Here is a 6,645-nt window from a genome sequence, read left to right as displayed (position 1 = left end):
ACTGGAGCTCCTATATTCATATCACTGTGGGCTAGTGGATTTGTTGATTTCCTGGTTAAAATCTGCTAGTCCAAACTAGTGATGCTGGTGATGTGTTACGACCACAAGTTGCCAACATGAAGCACATTGTAATGTCAGTGAGAGACAAGGCCAAAATAACAAACACAAATCTGATAGTAACACAAAAGAAAGGGATACAATACCAAAAACAGGAAAGAAAAAAAAGGGATTAAAACAAAAATGGCAGCTCCTCTACAGGGCTTCTTGGCTTCCTCTCAGTCAAACAACTTCAACAAATTTACCAAACAAAAAGTCTTGGCTGGCACAGAACGTGCTTTCACAAATCACACAAATCATAAAAACAGGTAGGCAGACAGGCAACAAGCAGCATGGCAGAGAGGGCGTGAAATGCAGCTCATCAGTGCTTCGTATAGCTCAGGTTACTAATCAGCTGCAGCTCCACTAATAAGGAGGGAGGATCCAGAGGTGAGGCCTGCAGCATCTGAGGAGCAGCACAGATAACAGCCCTAACCCACAACATACAACTACATTCACCTATGGGGGTGTAACATGATGTTTTGAACTTTGCATCTCATTAAACAGACCTGGAAAGAGACAGCTAATAAGGCCCTGCGCCATGATCAGCAGCAGAATCTGCTTTGAACTGTTGTTGTCCTGTGAAGTGAGCAAAGACAACCTAACCTTGCAGCAGCGCGCTACCTTAGGGACCGTGACCCACTTCGCTTTTTTTTTTGACTGTGGATTTTATGCAGCTGCACCGACAGTTCAGGCAGGTTTCAACTTTGACGTTGTTTTCCAGTTATCTTCCTTTTGAGGTGATGAATAACAAACAAAAAGCTCTTTCTCTGGAGTTCCCAGACCTGTGCACCACGACCTGAAAAATACACCTCTGTCTTAGCAGCAAGACTATAACCTTTCAGATGGAGGTTAGCAGGTTTGTGAATAGAGAGGTGGTAAACAACGGGGCTGTGATGCTCCCTGGCACACGTCTGTGACATAAACATCTATTATAGTCCTGAGCTCTGTTCTCCTGAGCAAAATGTCTCCACTCATAAAAGTCTTTCCCTGCAACACGAGGCAATCATGAACTCATTTTCAGAGGAGAATGCCTGTGGCTAACGACAGCTTAATCATCATTGGTTGGATAGATTTAAAATTCCAAACATAGAACCACATCATAATAGCACTTATTCGGAGGTGAACACAAAGGTGAATGTTAATGTTACAGGCAAAAGCATGAAATGTTTCCAGCCTTCAGGCTTTCAACAGTGTGTGTTGAAATACACATTTACTCTCAGTTTAAAGTAAATCAATCCACTAATGAGTGAAGCCACTAGAATGAACAGGCTTCAGTGTAATAGAAGCAAAGCAATCATTGTAAATATACAATAAAAGACTAGAAATATGTAATGGATGAACTATTTATAGTAGGCTGTACACATTTACAAGCCATTCTGTATAGATAGAATAGAGCCGAACCTGTCTGATCAACTGACAGCAAAGATTTTAAATGGTTGTATTTTTCAGAACAAGACAAAAAAAGAGAAAAAGAAAAAAAAAAAACAGTGAAAATGATGATGAGGTGGAAATGAAAACAAAACAGGATGCTCTGGTTTAATCTGAGCCTCACCATTAACTGCACCCTGTTTTCTCTAACACACAGTGAGGCGGACGGGTCGGTGGAGGAGCAGGAGGAGGACTGAGGCGGAGCGCTACATGTTGATTCGACTGGAGGAGATGTGATGTAACCGAATTCTCGCGAATTATTGATTGTGTGATAACAACAACCTCACAAGTTCGTTGCCAGCCACAGTGTGTGAGATGGGTCTCATAAAAGTATTCTGAGGCATTGCGCAATGAACGTCAGGCGAATCATAGAGCTACAATGCAAACAGGAAAAAATAAATAAATTAAAGAGATGCAAGCAAAGACATGTCACTCAACTCGTGTCATGTCATCCCTCTGCTCTGCTCTCGATGTGAAAACGCAGCCACAGTGTGCGTACAGAGTGTGAAGCTGTCTGTTAACCAATCTGTTACGGGTCATTTTATGTCATATTCTGATTGACTGCTTTATAAAAGAGGGTTGTAGCAATCGTCGTGTTGTGGGGTTTTTTTGTCCGGAAATTTTGAACAGTGTCAGAAAATTGAAGCAACGCAGGTCGTTCAGTGACAAAAAGGAGGACATTAACCTTGATGTGGAATAAAATGTATGAAACTTGCCATACAGCAAATATGATACAAATAAAGGAAATGAATCACCGATTTTTGTTTGAATTTAGACTCTTTGTGGCACCACACCTCTTCAAACTCAAACTGAGTCATTCTATTCAGTCAGAGCAGCACATGTTGGGTGCAAATTGTTGCACATCTTTTCTTTATAGATAGATAGATGGATCGATAGATCAATCTTCCTGTAACTTTGTGACGTCAAAACACTACAAAACATCACCGCGCTCAGCCATGCCCCAAGCCCCGCCCACCCACACCCACCACCCAACTTTGCAGGATTTAGTTTCTCTGAGTGTTTACCTGAAATCTGCCATATTTTGTATAGCAGTCAGCCAATCAGAAGAGCGATTAAGAGCCTCCTCTCTTCTGATTGGCTCACCAATCTGTTGGTACTTGAGCTCCAGAGAGAAGCCTGAGAGAGATGTAAAACTACACTGAGATGGTTTTTGGTTCTTAAAACCACGAATATATCTTTTTATGGATCAACACTTCAAATAAAACACAGGAAAATTACGAAACATTGGACCTTTAAGACCAAAAAGTTCAATGTTAACCAATAAGGAACGTCCCTCGACCTGAAAATGGACTTAAAATATGCCAGATAAAAGATGTGATAGAGAAGATATGAGTGCACTTGTTACACCACCACCCACATGATTCAGATGTAAAAGTTGTTGCATTACAAAGGAAGCATCAGTTTTGTGTGAAAGTCTTATTTGAGGCTTTCCCTCCAGCTCAACATCCACTTTTCTCTACTTCTCTGACCTGATCAATAAAGTTTTACACTGTTATCAGACCTTCAAAGCAAAGTCCTGTGGATGCATAATGGAGGAGAGCTACAAGAGCATGTCTCTCATTAACATTCCCCACAGTCACCTTCAACAATACGTTCGCCTTGACTGCGAGTGGCAGCTCTCAGCGGGGAGTTGGATTTCTCCGCTCTCATGTCAGAATATTTTAATGTGTCATCAAAGTGGCAGCTCGTTTCTGGCGTGGTGAAAAAACACTAAGCCCGAGCCAAACACTGGAACAAGGAGTCTGTCTGAGGGATAATATTAGCATACTGCCTCTGCTGTTTGATACGAGAACCAATTCAGACTAGACTTTATTGACTCTGAGGCAGGCTGAATGCTGCAGTGATTGTGGACCTTTGTGCCGCTGGCATGAAATAGAGATTGTAGCATAGGCTGTGGATGCATGTAGCGTGTTTCCAGGCGTGTGTGTGTGTGTGTGTCTGTCTGTGTGTTCCTCACTCTGACTCAAGCCGAGCACTGTGACAAGTCTCTTAGATCCTACTTTTGTTCGGACTCGTTTTCCTGCACAGCATCCAGCCTCTGTCTCACATCTCAACCTGCACAGTCAGAAAACATTTAGATGCGGACAAAAAGTAAAACAGTTTTGGCATCTTAGGTCAGATATGCTTTGTCTCAGCAAAGCTTGGGCTGATATTCGATATTACTGAATAATCGATAATATTGAATATCGCATTATTCCCACCATATGTGATATTGGTCACTTTTTTATTTTTGCAGTTTTGAAATGAAGCTAAGCCCAAGTTCAGTCAGGAAGACTATCTTCATGCCTCATTCATTCACAATTCTCTCTCTCTCACTCTCTCACCCAACCTCTGGTAATCAGCTGACTACAGGTGTTTTCCGGTAAACCAATCAGATTTTGCAACGATTTCAACCAGCCAATCCCGTTGCCGCTGTCACCTGCTGCGATTCTCCTCCACCCCATTCAGTTTTCATATCCAGCGCTTAGGTCGAGCTCATCAGAGTCCACTTCACACCAACACCAGTGTCCAGACAGCGATAGGAGGGGTTTCCTATACTTCACACAGCACCCCCCGCCTCCCCCCTTTCAAATATGATGACATCACAATGGGACTCTCACTTTTCCTCTCTTGTTTGACAATGCTTATGAAGTAAACGCCCTCCTGATTGAACTGATGCTCAGCGGCAGCACCGTTTAAATCTGAAACATAAAATAACATGAAATTCGATAGCATAATTATGTGTGTATGGCGTGTTGTATCATTTAAAAAGCTGCTTCACCAAAAGGAGAAAAATATGCCTCCAAACAACTCCTCATTTGTCTCATTCACCTGCTGTATCCTGTTTAGTCAGAGTCTGAAATCTTAAACAAGACGCTGCGGTTTTAGCAGCATTTGTGCAGAATCTCATGCTGCAATCAGAAGTCAGCCCTAATCACATTATCATTATTATCATCATTGGGGTTGAGAGCCTCTATGAGCAGCTCTTCAGCCTCTAGTTTCTCTGAAGTGCTGGTGGAAAGGTACCACTTGTGTTTGTGTTGCCTCTGCTGCTTTTGCACCTCGCCGTCCACAGCCTGCGTGACTCATTTCCTTTCGCAGAGGCTCTGAGCGCTTCAGCCACAGTTCAAAGTCTGCAGAAAGAGGAGCAGGGCCTCTGCACCGGCTCCAGTGTTTAAACAGCCGCAGATGAAAGAAAGCAAACTCTCAAACTCAGCACGCCTGCCCGTTAAACCAACAACTCCAAACTCTGTCGTCCTTGTTCTGACTTGTAATTGAGGCGTGTGTGCCGTTTCCTGCTCTTCATTACTTGAAAAGTGGAGTCAGTTTACACAGAACCAGACTGACAGTCACCGCCGCCTAAACCAAACCGCTGCCTCCGGCCTCACACCTGTCGTCTCAGACCGCAGTGTGAGCTGTGTTAACAGGCTCGGCCCTCTTGTCTGCCCAATCGCAACCCATGACCGGGGATATCTGATCCAGTGGTGGCCAACAGCTGCATCGTGTTTTTCAGCACTCCCCCTGCACACCAGACACACACACTTACAGATCTCCCCCGCTTGGCCCTGAATGCACCATGGATGCAGAAGTATTTGTGAGCAGAAACCGAAAGACTTAAAGTAAAAATGCAAGTTTGAATAATAGTCATCTTTGTGGGAATGTGGCCTGAGGAGATGAATTACTCAACAGTGAAGAAAAAAAAAAACGAACCCCCGGCTGCAAGTGGACTCACGCATGCTTACTTCCTGTTCCAGACTAAATTCTAGCTATAGACTATGCTTGCATGCATATAAGTCATCCTCTGGAAAAGAATGTATAGTGAATTTAATGGAAAAACTCCCAAGATATGCTGCTATCTTCCCCAGAAGACATTTAGTGATTTATTTTAGCCACAAAGCCACAGAGAAAACCCAGAGACGCTGATGAGAAAAACAACTTTATTCCAGGTCCAGCTCACTGTAGTAATGAGAAAGCGTGCGGAAGAGGTCACGCCCACCCTGCAGACTGTGAGGTGGGCCCGGTTGTCTCACTGCTGACTGATCTCTCCTCCGCAACATAAATAATCGGCGCTGAACACTGCTGGCAGCGTTCCAGCTCGGCTAAATTGAAAAACTTGGGGAGTGATTTGGCCGCTGATGAGAAAGTGATGTGCATGCAGCTGAGTTGCTACAGGGGAATTTGAAGTTGTTTTATTTTTCTGATGCAGAACAAACTGCGGAGTGTGTGAGGCGCACAGCTCCTGAGTCCACCTGTGGAGCCGGGGACCGGACTCAGGTCTAGTTACAAGCTGTGATTTATTATGAAGAAAACTTCTATTATATGCGACTAATTTCAAGGCATTAGTATAATTTTAATACAGGAAATTTGTGGTGCCTTCAAACAATGACAAACGTGCAAAACACTGTTTCTTTGGTGCATAATAAGATTTATTTCTTGGCTGAGTGAAGTGACTTCCTGGACTTGTCTGGCTCCCTTCACAATGATGACAAGATTCCAGGAAGTAACTGCACCCGTCCAAGAATGAGTCCCACGAGAACTGGTCTCCATTAAAATCACAACTTATATTATTTTATCATTTTTACAATTTGGTTTTTGTTACGGATTAAACAAACGAGATACAACATGTTTATTAGTGAGCTTTAGACGTGCTGGAAGGCAAGAGTCTGTTTTCTGCCTGCTTTGCTCGTCTTGCCAAGAATTAGACGAGCAGACCAACATTCTCACGTCTGTTTTCTAAATATGTAGCTGGAGGCAGCAGCTTAGCATAAAGACGGTGAGTCAAAGGTAGCAGCATCTCAAAGCTCACTAATTAACACATCATATTCAGCTTTAAAAAAAAAAAAAAAGTATTAAGTTAAATATTTTCTTTGTGATCTGACCTGTGATGGAAGAAGAGAATAACACAATAAGCAGCAGGCGTTCAATGACCTTAGAGCTTCAATAGTGACTTCACAGGCATCCGTACTGAAAGGACCTGGTCTCCATTATGTAAAAACACTTGAAATATTACATTTTAATGGCCAATGCCTTGATACTTGATACAAAAACTCAACAGCTGTGGCTGTGCAGTAGGTGAAGTGTTCTTGTGAAATCAAATTTAATAAAGCGAGTTCACTG

This window comes from Seriola dumerili, unplaced genomic scaffold (assembly GCF_002260705.1).
Source record: "Seriola dumerili isolate Sdu_G_001 unplaced genomic scaffold, Sdu_1.0 BDQW01001124.1, whole genome shotgun sequence".
Lineage (NCBI taxonomy): Eukaryota > Metazoa > Chordata > Actinopteri > Carangiformes > Carangidae > Seriola > Seriola dumerili.
The sequence above is the reverse complement of the archived record's forward strand: the minus strand, read 5'-3'. Positions refer to the sequence as shown.